Genomic DNA, 14,470 nt, shown 5'->3' with positions numbered 1-14,470 from the left:
AAGCCTGCACAAGCAAACTACGGCTGAAGTCTGAGGACAATCAGCTCACTGTTTCCTCCTTCTGTTGCCTCACAAGTGAATCACACAGCATCCAGACATCCAGACATGGCTCTGTCTGTCTGTATCCAAGCACCCGAGGGTAAAGGTCGCTCTGCTGATGAAGAGGTGGGGCTGGCTGGCTGAGAATGGCGTGTGTGCGAATATTTGTGTGTGTGTGTGTGTGTGTGTGTGTGTGTGTGTGTGTGTGTGTGCGTGTGTGTGAAAATGGGAGTCATTCTGCAGGTGTGTGTAGGGAGGGTTGAGGAAATGGCTTCTGTGTCGGTCAGTAGCTGGTACAGTGGGAGAGAGGATGTGTCAGCATTCTCACTCTGTGTGTTTGTGTGTGTGGGTGTGTGTGTCCCACTTGTGTAAGTTAGCACTTAGTCATACAGCCATCCTGATAGGAGAAAATATAACTTCCTACCACTTAATTTGAAGTATTAAGTGTGAGCATGCACATATAAGTGTGAGTGTATGTGTGTATTGAGGCTTGTGTATGCGTGTGCATGTGTGTGTGTGTGTTCAGAGCGAGAGTATGGCTATAAAACGACCAGATGCTTACAGATGCTTTAAAAATAAATTCTGCCACAGTTTCACCTCTATTGATGTTGGTGAGGGACTCCATCCTGTGTTTACAGCTTTTCAATGAAAACAAACAAACAAACAAAAACATTTTATTATCCTATCATTTGGATTTGCTGCATTAAATGAAACTTTATTTTGGGACACAAACTGGACACATTGTCATGGGTTAACTTTGGTGCCTCAAGGCTGAAATATAGTTTTCCAAGTTTCACGTCGGGTAGAAAAACAGACATGTGACCTTTATTTGATCTTCACAATATTGACACATGTTGCTCTCTGTGCTTCTCTGTCTACATGCAGAACAGTCGTTTCTGCTGAATATGTGGTCATAAAGCTGCATGTGAGTATAGTTTATATTTGTAATCCTATTAGCCTTGTATACACATCCTCCTGATTTATATCATGCAATGGTAGATTTAACGCCTGCCACGCACCTCCGGGGCGAAGACATGCACACAGAGTGAGAGCAATCGCGGTCACAGCACACACACTTTAGCTGCACATGCGCTGATAACATCTCTACTGAACAGGGAGAAGTGGGTGCTGGTGTTTCACAGAGAGTGTTAGAAAAAGTATAGACAGAGCTCCACAAATGGCAGAAATCATTCTAAACAAATCATGCATTTGTTAATAAAAAACATGCATGCTTTTTCTTATATGACAATATAATGTTCAAATAAATAAGAGGAAAATCAGGATTGCATCATAAAGAAGTTATTATATGGTTACTATGTCATATACATGCTGAATATGTAATGAATAAGTTGAACACAGTTCTGTGTAGATGAACATTTTCTGTCTTTAATGCAACAAATGGGAAGGTTGCTAGTTACATGTGTAACTAACATGGTAACTAAGCTTCCATTTCCATATGTCCAATCCACCTACTGACCAGCGTCAGGCTGATTATAAGGCTGCACACTTCCGTCTTCCTCCACTTTGACCTGTCAGGAGGTGCTAATTATAGGATGACCTCAGCAGCCCAGCTCACCCCTCACTCCACCCCCCCCCCCCCCCCCCCCCACACACACACACACACTCACACCCTGTACATGAATCAGCACGATCATTACATAAGTAAATATCGCTCAGGGTGGAAAGCATGCACACTCAATCGTGTGACACTCATCAAACGTGTGATAGCATGAAAGTGGTTGAAGAGTGAATGAAAGGAGCACTTTTAGGATTAGACAAGAGCCGTATGGACAAACACAATAATTTTATTTTTTTAGATCTCCAGTTTGCTCAGCAAGGGGTGTCCCGGAATGTAATTTTCATACACATGAAACAGGGAGATTTGGCCTTTTGGAGCCTCTTCCAGACTGGCATCAGTCAGGATGGTTAGCCACCGCATGATGCCTAAGCTATGAATTAAAGTCGCACCGATCACATGAAGCACGCCACATCTGTCCGCAGCGTAAACCACTGGAGCCTGAGTGGAGCTGACCTCAGACAGAGCAGCCCCGGGGGCAAGTCCGCTTCATGTTCCACCCTCCCCACAACAGTGAGTCTGTTTCTTTCAGGCGAGTTTGTGGCAAACGTCTTTCAAGTCGGAATATCGAAGCATCGAGGGGGAGATTTTGTGTTGCTCAGCATTATTTCGTGACAGAGAAACAGTGCACAGTTCAGGCACAGTAATAAAATAGTAATGCATTGGTAATAAATACTTTAACGGCTTTGAATTTTAATTTAAATTATGTTTTGGTGGGACGGATTTTAGACCAGGCGTCAGGTAAACTGAGGTTATAGTTTAAAGAGGCCACTTAAGTGTCAGTTTTAAACTGGTCCAGCCTTTTTAACCCTTTCATTAAAAATCATTTACTGAATTTAGGCTGTAAAAGTAAATGCAGCAATCACAGGCATGAGGCTCCAATTAGAGTTACGACTTTAGGGTGGGTGGGGGGGTGGCGTCACTACATGGGGATATGTCTGGGTGTGTGTGTGTTTGAAGGCCTGACTTGTCACACACTGGTGCTTATCTGTTGTGTCCTTCATAAATGGCAGAGTATCGGTAAATTATCTTTTCTTTATCTTTTAATTGTTTTATGGAGAAATATAGGAAAAAATTACAAATGGGAAGGTTGCTAGTTACATGTGTAACTAACATGGTAACTAAGCTTCTACTAACGTACTCAAAAATTCAAATTCATAACCAGTTATAAAGCATTTTAAGCAGGTTTTGTATTTTGTATTTTGTAATGTTTTTTTTTATATAGTAACCTGCGCTGTAACATTGAGACACTGCGTCTACTAGTCGGTACTAATTCATATCAAATAACAGACTCAGATAGAAACTAAAAAAATATACAAATAGATAAAAAATATTTGTTTCTGTATCAATTTCCTGGTATTCCTGGGGTCTAATTCCTTAAAAGTGATGTTATTCTTTCTCTGAAAGCTGTCTTGAGGTTATTCTTTTGAAAGCGGATCTATGTTTTACAAAATCCAGGAAGTTGTGATGGCCTGCGGTGTCATTTTCAGGCAACCTGCTTGGTTTCATGGAGCTCAAGCACTACGTGCACGTTTTTTTTTTAATTCTCTGGGCAAGACTGACAAGAAATGAGACACTCAATGTGTAGGAAAAATGTAGAAAAGAAATGTAGATGAAATTTCTATTTCGATTCCAGGAACTTTGGGCTGTGAAGTGGGGCCACACCTCTTCCACCCAACTGTTTCATTTGTTCATTTGGGGTCAAAACACAACTAGGTACTGTTGAAGCGCAGCTTAATGTGGGATGATGAGTAAAAAATAAACACCTCTGAAGACAAGTTTGCTCACATGAACAAAAAAAACCCTCTTACCTAGATTTATCATTCATGTGATTCCACATCACACGTCCATTCGCCACTGTTCTAAATTTATTTTTTAACCGATGTATTCAGATTGGGACAATGTTAATCCTCCCATTAACCTAGATCCTCCCTTAACACACAGCATCATTTTGCGGGAAAATGACGCCATCATCATTCTGGGTCACCGCCCAACACTGCATTTTGTTCTGACATTTATTAATAGACAAAATGGATTTCAGTAATAGAGGAAGGAATCCTTCTTTAACTGAAAGCAGAAACAAGAACATCTATGTATTTTGAAGACATATAGAAAAGAATATAGAAACAAACACGCTAGAAGGCCACACCCTGACTGACATCAGGGTCACAGCAGAGGTCAAAAGCAAAGAATGTTTGACGCTTGTTGAGTCATATTTTGCAGAACTAATCAGTCCAACCAAGTTTTTTTTCATGTGTGTATGTGTGTGATTGTTGTGTGTGTGATTGTTGTGTGTTGTTGCGCTACAGCTTTTTCAAATAGTTGTACTGAAAGTTATTTGAGGGCGTTTTTGTTTTTGTCCCCTTTCACACGTCACAACACTGACTTTCACAATCTTTAGTTTTAAAATTCCACAAATGCGCTGCCTCCTCCACACCTGTGGAGTCTAAACTAGACAGGCAGGTTTCACTTTTACTACCTGCACTAAAGCATCAGGACTGAAATGAGAACCCCCTGATAATACTATAATATGACTGAATAATTATTATATACATCATTAGTGAGCCCTGTATTTTATTATAATGCTGCTCCCAACTACTGTTTCCATCACTGTTATTGCTATTGTTGTTGCATCATCACAGTTATATTTCATTTAAAGCCACAAGTTGCTGATAAAACCAGACAACCGAACCTGAAGGACTTTTTATGGTCAGACAATGATAAATAGCAACAGTAACAGCTCTGTAACTGTGAATCACCTGTTTCCATGAGGCCAAACCATAGGGCCACTCCTTCCACTCTGCTGCACAAATCTGTTCAACTCTTCCTCCTTTTTTATCGTCGGCATGAGGATGTTAGTAGATGATTCCAATACTGATATTATGACATGTAAAATTCTCAGTCGTAACAAAAACAGCTTTTGGCTCTTAGTGACATTTGATGACATGATTCTTTTTAAATTACGACGTCATACTTCACATAGCTCCTGTTTGCTATTCCTCTCTCAGTTGGCGAATTTTCTTTATCTATGCAGGAACGCATGTGGGACATGACAGCTTTCACTTCAGGGACAAGTTGATTGACTTGGTTAACAGCAACGTGAGAGGAGACGACTCGTGCAGAGGCAGACGGGATCTTTAATGCAACCATCAGCGCAGCTTTGACATGCTAATCAATGCTAACAACAGATAAACTTTGGCTGGATGCTAATTCAAAAAAGTTCCCTGACTGTTGCACTGGTGTATTCATGTGGGATAAACATGTAAAGGTGATTTATTTTCATTTTCTACTGTGTTGTTTTCTACTTGTTTTGCACTCTGAAAAGGCTGAAGATTGATGCGTCACTTGTATGAAATGCCTAAGAGATAAGCTTGTCCTAATAAGACTCATCTAAACAAGGAAAACCGTTGATAAATTAGGTAGTAAACTACAGTAAAAAAATAAAATAAAACACTTCTATTACCGTAAATTAAAATTATTCGCTGAAGAAATATACAATTAGAACTATATGCAAATGTAGCTAAACACACTGAGTCTGTTGGTGCAGGGCCTATTTTTAGAGCGCTGACAGCCAGATAGGCCAAATTATTTGTGGCTGGGCTCTTTAATGATCCTCGTGGCCTTTCTCCTCCAAGGCTGGGTGTAAAGGCTGTCCATGGATGGCAGCATTGTCCTGAGGATGCATTAAGCAGACCTGCTGTGGAGCATTGTGGTGCCAGCCAGTCAGGATCCTCTCTAGTTTGCACCCTTGGGCGATGCAGAACATCCTGGAGGCAACAAGCAGAGAAACAAGAGCTGTTGCTTATCAGCTGCTAACTAATTATGACTAATTACATAACATGTAAAATCACAATGCCCCAAACCTTCCAGTTTATTGTTTGGATATACAGTAGATAGATTCTAGTGTTTTCTAGAGTGCTGCAACTGAGAGACAGATTGGTTTAAAATTGAAAAGAGATCTGCACAAAATGCTGCAGCAACTGGTTCCACATTGGAGGCTTCTTCCATCAAGTAAACAAGAAGTGAAAAGCGATCATAAATTAGACATGGCTGCACATTTTAGGCCACTCTTGCTTGGAACGCCGCAGCAGCAGCATGAGCAGAAACATCTGTGAAGAGCACAGACTGGAAGTGACAGGATCAGACTGAACCAGCAGCGTTCCTGTGGGACTTTGGGATCCAGACTGGTAAAGTAGTGGTGGCTAATGAACCAGAAACGGGGGTGCCAGATAAGTGCAGGTGGCAATGGATGCAGCCACCCCAGCGGATGCTCAATAAAGGCCAGCTTTTGTGGGAGGAGCAACAGAAAAAAGTGATGGCACAATGGGTGCTGGTGGTGGGACTGGCCCTACTGGGACAGCGGATTCCAGAACACTATCTGAGGGTGCTCAAGAAGACAATTTTAGGAAATGGGTAAAACAAAAAATAGCAAATCAGATCATTAAAGTGGCCTAAACCCAGAGAATGTCTATGAATGTCTGCACCTTCCGCGACCACACAGCCCACGATGAGGGTGATCAGCCATTGGCACAGTTAACATTGTCCTCTGTCCAGTGATGTCACCTGCAACTGGAAGCGACACTGTTCTTTCTGCAGTCTCCTATTTTCTCCGTGTGCTACCATTACATAATCCCCCCCTGAATAAAGAGCAGCAGATACTTACCTGTCTGCTCTATTCACCCTACATGCTGGACCTATATCCCTTACCTACGGTGAATAGCACTTGCAGCAGGTTCCATTGTACCTGCCGATATAGAGAAGGAGGCGCAGGCCCCCTTGGTGATCTGGTGTCCTGTAGGCTCAGGTTACCTTCAGGGAACCCTGGTATCTTTCTGTTTGCTCAGCATTATGTGTGTCTTCCTGTCAGTGGCGAGGATATGACTGCAGGATGCCACCTGGGACGCAGCGTCAATTGTCCTCCTGCTAGGTTCAGAGTGGTTCTTCAGAATTTCTCTTAATTACAATGACTTTTTGAACAACTCTGCTTCATTTATGTGGCACTGGTAATCTACAGTTATAGGACTTCCTTTCAATAATGCTATATAGTATACATTTAATTAAACAATTTAGTTTGAGGGCTCAAATTGAATTGTCTTTTTAAACAAGAACTCTGACTTTTAATGTAATCGCCATGACAACATGGTTAATTAATGCACGCTCCAAAATCTTTTATTTTTAAAACCCCATTTTATACGGCATGGGCCGATTAAATAGGGGCCACAATAACAGCAGAAACTTTATCTAGACATCGGTGAATGAATACTCTCTTTCATATACAGGCCAAAGTCCTTTTTGTTCTGTTCATTTTGTTTCGAAAAGGTTGTCATGTTTTCCTCAACCTGAGTAAGCTGAGCACGTCCTCGTGGGACTCGGGCAAAAGGTGAAACTCAAGACGATCTCTAGTTAGTGCAGCGAGGTTAAAGCATCCTGCTTTCAGAGGCAGGTGGAGAAAGAAGGATGGAGACAAATACGTTCCCACCGGTGGAGAGAGGTCAGCTCTCCTGGGAGGCTTCTGCACTATTCTCAGGGTGAGGTGTGCGATAAGAGGCTTTTTTAATGTAAAGAAAAGGATCCCACCCATAACCTCCTATGCTGCACCCAGCATGGATCCCCCTCACTTACAAACACATGCACATGCAGTGAATTAACTCACTAATGGAATGACCCCTTTACCCTTTCACCTTTGTTTGCAGGCACAGATTACATTTGTCCCGCCTTACTCGATCAGAGGACAGGAGGAAGGCTGCCATCCCTCACACATCCATCAAAAAGACCTTTCATATAGATCAGGTAGTACCGGAGGAGGCCGCTGGTCTCTGGCAGGACAAGCAGCTGCAGTTTGGGTGAGTTTCTTTGGCTTCTTGAAGATCTGATGTGACAACATCAAGGAGAACTTGTGTCTTTTGGGGTTTTTTTGTGCGTCTCTGGGCATCTGTAGTCCTTCCTTTTGGTCTGAGCTGCAGTTCTAAACTCATTGTTCGGCTGTCCGCACACATGTGCAACGTTTGTGTGCGTGAGGAACACCCTTGATCTCTGTAGGTGAAGCACTTTGTGACAAACATGCAACCTCACACCGGCATCTGACTCCACAAAACCATTTGAAAGGGAACTGAGGGCAAAGGTTTGCATTTATCCTGCGAGCTGCATCTGCATTTAGATGTGTTTGCACAGCACAACATCGCGTGTGTGCGAGTGTTTGTGTATCCGGACGCACCGGTTTGCGTGAGGATACCGTTGGTGGGTGACAATGTCGATGTCTGAGCTCAGATCAAAGGGCGCAGCCCTAAAAAATCCTCCATATACGGTCTCCTAAAATCTAATCTAATAAATCGAATATTTAAAAAAGCTTAAACTTCAGAAAACGGCACTTAAAACAGGTAAATAAAACCATCTTCTATTCAGTAAATTTCATGATTTACCCTCAGGGAAATCTGACACCTGATCCATCTCCGATCTTCAAAAGGAATCCTTAATTTCTGCAACAGGAAGTCTCTTCTGTCTCAACTGATTTCGTTACCAGCCACCACAAAATGCTTGTTTGATCTTCACTGTCTGAAATTCTTCCTCTGCCCTCTAATTTCTAACCAGGAGACTCTGTAATCTGCCGCAAACCAACGAGGACGGTCGCCTTGCGCAGCAATTAGCCAGGCATTTAAAGGTGCAACACACCTTTAAACAACAGCCGACACAGATCTTCCATCTCTCCGTTACTCATTCTTACCATGAAACCCTCCATACAAAGACTCCGTAAACAGTTTGTTGTCCCGCCTTGAAGGTGAATCACACGGAGCCCGTCTGTTTGATGATTTTTAGGTTTTCGCCCAAACTTTAAATGTGGCTTTTCATAGCATGTCTGAGTGCTTCAGATTTCAGAGGTGGTGAGACAGTTCCTTCCCAACTGCTTTGTTGGGAACGCCCTGTTCTGCTCAGCTGACCTTCACCAAGGACACGACAAAGGTATGAACGAAAAGAGAAGCTTGTTCAGTTTTTAGATCTGTTGGCTGCCCATGGAGGCAACCAGAGGAATGACCAGTTATGATCCAGGTGGTTTATTAGGGTCTGACCTGTCAGAATAATGAATCTAAATCAATTAACTCTAAGTTGGCCTGGAATAGAAAGAGGGAGCAGATTTTATTCATGATCATCAAGAGACAGTTAGACACAGGTGGAAGACTTGAGGGAGGGGAAATGAGCTAACAATGGAAGACAAACCACAGACAAATAATAATAATAACATAGCAATAAACGAAAATTATACATTTTATTCCTATGCACCTTCTAGACTCCCGAGGATGCCATCCATTGAGATCCAGAGAACAAAACACACACAATAGCACACATAAATACGAGAAAAGATTAAAATACACTAAGCTAATAACTCCATAAAACCAAAAAAAAAAAAAAACCCAGCTCAAAGGACCCATAAGAAACTGGATAAAACAAACCGAATAACTGATCCCGACCCTGGTGACTAGAGAAGCTGCGTTTCATCTCTTCCGAAACTTAAATATGTACAGTACTTTAAAGATGAACTATAACATAAACAATGTCTGAGGTTAAGTGAGGAAGAGGAGGAGGAAACTAGACTCCAATTTTATGGTATGTTTGTCTTTTTGTACTTTACAATTTATGCTGATCTGTGTTAGTCGAACCATAAATGTTTGTCACTGTCTTTGTCTGTTTATGGCAGACAAAGTGGGGGGAGGTGTGTGTGTTTGTATGTGTGTGTGTGTGTGTGTGTAATGTGATCCCATCAAGCAGCGCCACCATCCCCCAAGGCCATTACGACTCTCTGCTCCCAGTCTCCTCTCCCTCCTCCATCCATCCCTCTCTTAAAGTTTGGACACCTGCCAGATCCCACAGTCATTTTCCTAATGGGCACTGACAGCATAAAGTCAGTCTGGCTACAACACACACACACAGACACACAGACACACAGACACACACACACACACACACACACACACACACACACACACACACACACACACTGAATGGCTGTATACCTCTTCAGACAAATTGAATGAAGCATAAAGGGAAAATAAGTGTGATCTTGCCCTATTATCATGTCAGGAACAATTCTAAACTGCATCTGAGGCGTGCCTAATAGTAAACAAGTACAATCCTGCCATAAGAAGTGGGATATTCAAATGTAAATAAGTTTTAGGAACAAATAAAACAATGACAAATTAACTTGAAAACTCAGATTAACAGATCAGGAAAGCCGAGCCTTCACTGGTACATTCACTTCAACAACAGTCGAATACCTGTCGGCTAAAGACCTACACTGATTTTTCAATAAATACACAAGTTTTTATGGTTCGTATGGCTGAAGTGGGAGATGTGGAAGGAAAATGGTTCTGCAAGGTTACAACACATCAAATATGCATGCATTTAAGATGTTGTTCACGATGAAAAGAAGATGAAATGGAAAATAAATGAAATGATATATTAAATGGCTTCACACCTGTATTGTGCTGCAGTCACTGAGACTTCATGTCATGTATCCTGCACATTTGAAAAGCTCAAACAAAAACAAAACCCGGATGCTAATGACAGGAAACCAGTGAAGACAAATTCATATTCAGCCAAGACCGATTCACATGGGAAACCTCCGGAGTGAGACACCTGCTAACGTAACCTGATGAGACGGTGCACTTCCTGGCGGGACGCCGCCTGTCTGGTCAGGACACATACAGGAAACAGGTTAGTGGGGTGTGTGTTTGCGTGTGTGTGTGGGAGCAAGAGAGAGAGACTACACCCTCAGGAGTGTGCCACCACGGAAACTGTATTCATGGGAACAATACCACCTGTCGCTCAGGGCTATCAGACAATGGAGACCAGATGGGGAGCTAAGGGTGGAGGATAAAACTCAACGCTGACCTACCCAAACAGCTACTTCAGGTATTCTATAGCCCAAAATTGTAGACTTATTGTTTAGCAATTTGTTCTTAAAGGTATGGAGACACAACATTTCCCTTTTTACAAATCAGAGTTTAGAGAGTTTTTGTGTCCATGATAGCAGTGCCAAATCACAAATGACTGAACAGTTTTTGTTGGGAAGTTATTTGTATGTACTTTATACTAGTTAAATGGAGATTTATGCTCATCAGGTGTTTCTTTAAGCCCACAAGTGTGTGCATTCTGGGGCCATTTGTCACCTTGATGCAGGCCAGCATCATCTGCCTCTCATAACTAGTTGATAACCCCATGAGAAGAAAGAGCATGCACAAGAGAGCAGACGGTTTTGTTCCCTTTCTTGTCTTACACACGACGGTGCACTCAAGTATAAATCCAAGCCGTCCCTGCTGCACATGCCATGCAGCCATTGGCAGTGTCGAAGTGAAGGCTGAATAGAACACGAGAATGTGGGAAACTGGAGTTTTTCTGCCCTGTCAGGGTCGCCATCTGTTCTTTATCCACGTTGGCACTAAGCCCCGGTCCAACCCTTGGCACCCTCATACGTGCATTCATGTAGAAACACAAGTTGCATGACTAATATAATAGTAACTCTGCTGACCAAAGCAGATGTGCATTGCAACACAGATGACAATTAAAGCCTTTTGGAAAAAAAAAATCATTATCTCCATTTAAACGTCCGCAATCGAGCACAGAGCCATTCATCTCTGGGCTCTCCTGCAGAATTTTTTGACATTTGCCAGAAACAACAAAATGAACAGAAGGAGATCAGTAAGTGTGTATTTGTGTTTGTCCTTGTGCGAGCAAATGGCGAGGGGGTGGTTGCATTTGTGAGTGAGGGACTATTTGTGTGCAAACAAAGAACATGTCTGCAGGTTTGAGTGGACGCACAAGTGGGCCATGAGTATTTTGTGTGTTCCTCGGAGTGAATGCAAACCTAAACTTACCGGCCTTTGTTTCGCTGAAGGAGTGGGTGTGGAAGGTGTGTGACAAACGTGTTTGTCTCCGTCGAGTTTCCTCGGCTCAGCCACGGGTGCACGGGTCTGTTTGGTGACCACGTAGGTTCCCAAAACAAAACCGGCAGCTGTTTTCACAGGCTCAGTCACAAACCCGTTCACCTGTGGTCATCTTCACCCCCTTTTTTTAATCCCCAGTCCTTAATTCAAACTTTTAAATGATCCCACATATGAGTTTCCCTTAACATACCTAACGTTGCAAAGCAAAGAGGACAAAAAAAATGATGAGTTCCACCATGACGGAGCACGCTGGCAAAGCAACGCCAAGGTTTACAGCTGCTACCACATCTGTGAGCGATCACATTGTTTGGCTAACGTCGTTGTACGGCGATAGTTGGGAGTCACTCATCAGAAAAACACTTGCTTATTTCATATCACATAACAAAGCCCACTCCAGCATGTGGAGAATGTGTAAATAAACAGCTATTTCATTTTTTTTACCCTCCCCGTGACAAGCAAACACATGGAAGACACACGACCCAGTGCTGAAACAATAGAAATTCCGTTTGATAATCAATTACGGTGGATGCTGCGAGAGGCACAACCAGTGTTTGACAGCAGTTGCGCCGCAGCAATGGTCTGATTATAAATGTCAGATGTGTGTGTGTGTGCGTGTGGACTTCCACAAGGTCACATTTGTTCCTGGGTAAATAAGACACAATGGACTATTAAGCAAATTGCAACTTCTGATTTGTGAGTTAAATTGATTCAGGCTGTGTGTTTCCAGGTTGTTTGTGTCAGAGATGTCAGCACATTTCCCCCCTAATAAAACAATTGGAGGAGGAGGGGGGGGGGGGGGGGGGGGGGGGGGGGTTATGCCATTGGAAAATTGCAGGGGGGAGATTTAAATGATGCAATGGTGAATGCTGGAATTTGAATCGGCCTTCCCGCATTACTCAGAAACCCCCATTATCCATTAAAAACTTTTTTTTAAAAATGCAACAAAAAACAAACAAGCACAAAACTCTGTGCGCATGCATGTGTGTGTGTGGGTGGCTGTTAGGTGTTAAGACTATCATTAACCCCGTGTCTCTTACAGGACCACCCACATGTACCTGTGTGTTTCCTACGGACAGACTGGTTTTGTGTTGTCTGGTATTTATCCTCGCCAGTCTGAGCATCTACACTGTTAAAATAATGTTATTATGGCATCACAACATTGAAAAATGGAGGAAACGTGCTACAGAAAAATCACATTACTAAGAGGCTTTGAAAGTCTGGCAGGGCAGCAGCAGCAGCCCCCCATATGACTTAAACAGGTCAAGTGTTTGTAATGTGACTCTTGCTTGATTTTCCTTCTGATGACTCAGTGGAGCGACATATTTGGGTCCACGTGCCCTCCAGTCACTCTGAAGACCCCCGTCATTTGGGCTACACCCCTCCAAGCCTGACCTAGATGCACCCATAATGATTATTTAGCCCCAGTGGTCCACCCAGAAGATCTGCTCATCTTAAGTGTTGTTCCAGTAAATGTTTTTTTTTACTATCTCATTGATCAAAATGAACAAAAAAAAACCCAGCTCAACTTTTATCAGAGCTTACATGAGCTGTCGGGATACGACCCAAAACCCAAGGCAGATAATATGATCATGAATGTCATTGATTACACAATCTGCAGGAGGATGCTTGGGGTATTTGCTATCAACTCTCTCTGAGGCAAACAGATGGAGAACTCCATCACTTCATTCATGCTTCCCTTGTTTATTTGCTATTGCTATATTACATCCTCGGGTCTGTACCGTGCTGCAAGGCCTGACATGTTTTTGATTTACCGAATCTACACTTCTCATTATTTCACATACGCTAGAAAATATTTAGTTAATGTGCTGGATTACATCACAGCTTGTATTTGTATAGTTTAACACATGGCACCACCAAAAACCTTTAACATGTACACATGCAACACATTATATGCATTCTTTGCATGTATAATACGTCCCATATGCAAACATCAGGCATTCCATCTGTTCAATGCCTTTTTTACAGTTTATTTGGGTAGAATTTGTTGTTCAAAGCATACAGGAACATTCATTATGGCATTCTTTCAACCTAAGACTGTGTATGAAATGGATTTTTAGTTCCTCATATTTTCAACTTTGACAGGGCTCCTACAAAAGTCTCGTACAGCGCCTGAAATACACGACGACTTATTTCTTTGTCATTTTATACACCAAACTGTCCCTCTGCAGGGTAGATGTTCGGGAGTTAAAAGGGGTTAAATGTAAGTTTCTAGGTACAGACATGGACACACGTACACATCCATCACACACCTGCGTGCGCTCACCGTCTGACTTTCTCTGCCCAAATTTCACACATCCCCTGCGGGCCTATACACTGCCCAGTCTGTTCCTTTGGGCGTGGGCTGCTGGGCACTCGGTTAATGTGTACTCAGGTTTGATGCTCCAGGGCTCTAAAAACAGACGGTAGACGCACACTTGGGATACACAATGGCAAAAAATATATACCTTCATGCCCCCTTTAACAGTTCCATCTACCTTATCTCACATGATTGACAGTAATGTCCTTAAAAATGGAACCTAAACTGTCCTTAAACAGTTAAGAGGACAGTGTTAATCTAGACTGGATGTAAATATCACCAACCAGTGTGAGGGCAAACAAACAGAGTCCTGTTGTATCCACACAGCTGGGGAACTGGGAAGTAAAGGAATGAGCTGGATGATCTATAACATTTGATCTCACACACACACACACACACACACACACCTCAACGCAGCCACACATACACACTGACCACCTCAGCTGTTGACACTCCTGAGCAAACATCTGAAGAAAGGCGGCCGTGAAAATTAACACTGAAACGTCGCGTTGCAAACAACACGTCGCTCACTGAACGCTGACCGCGACACAGGTGACACAACATGCAACGTCTGACGCACAATGGAGCATGTAATGTCTGTCA

At 42.6% G+C, this 14,470-nt stretch overlaps 1 long non-coding RNA gene across 1 annotated transcript; it reads left to right on the top strand.

Moving 5' to 3' along the window:
• Nucleotides 1–916: 916 nt before the first annotated feature.
• LOC115251032 (uncharacterized) lies at nt 917–5,140 on the top strand. Its single transcript, XR_003889578.1, has 2 exons — nt 917–964; nt 4,650–5,140. It is a non-coding gene; the product is annotated as an uncharacterized lncRNA (long non-coding RNA).
• Nucleotides 5,141–14,470: the final 9,330 nt, after the last annotated feature.

Source organism: Takifugu rubripes, chromosome 9, assembly GCF_901000725.2.
Source record: "Takifugu rubripes chromosome 9, fTakRub1.2, whole genome shotgun sequence".
Classification (NCBI taxonomy): Eukaryota; Metazoa; Chordata; class Actinopteri; order Tetraodontiformes; family Tetraodontidae; genus Takifugu; species Takifugu rubripes.
This window is presented reverse-complemented; position numbering and strand designations above follow the sequence as displayed.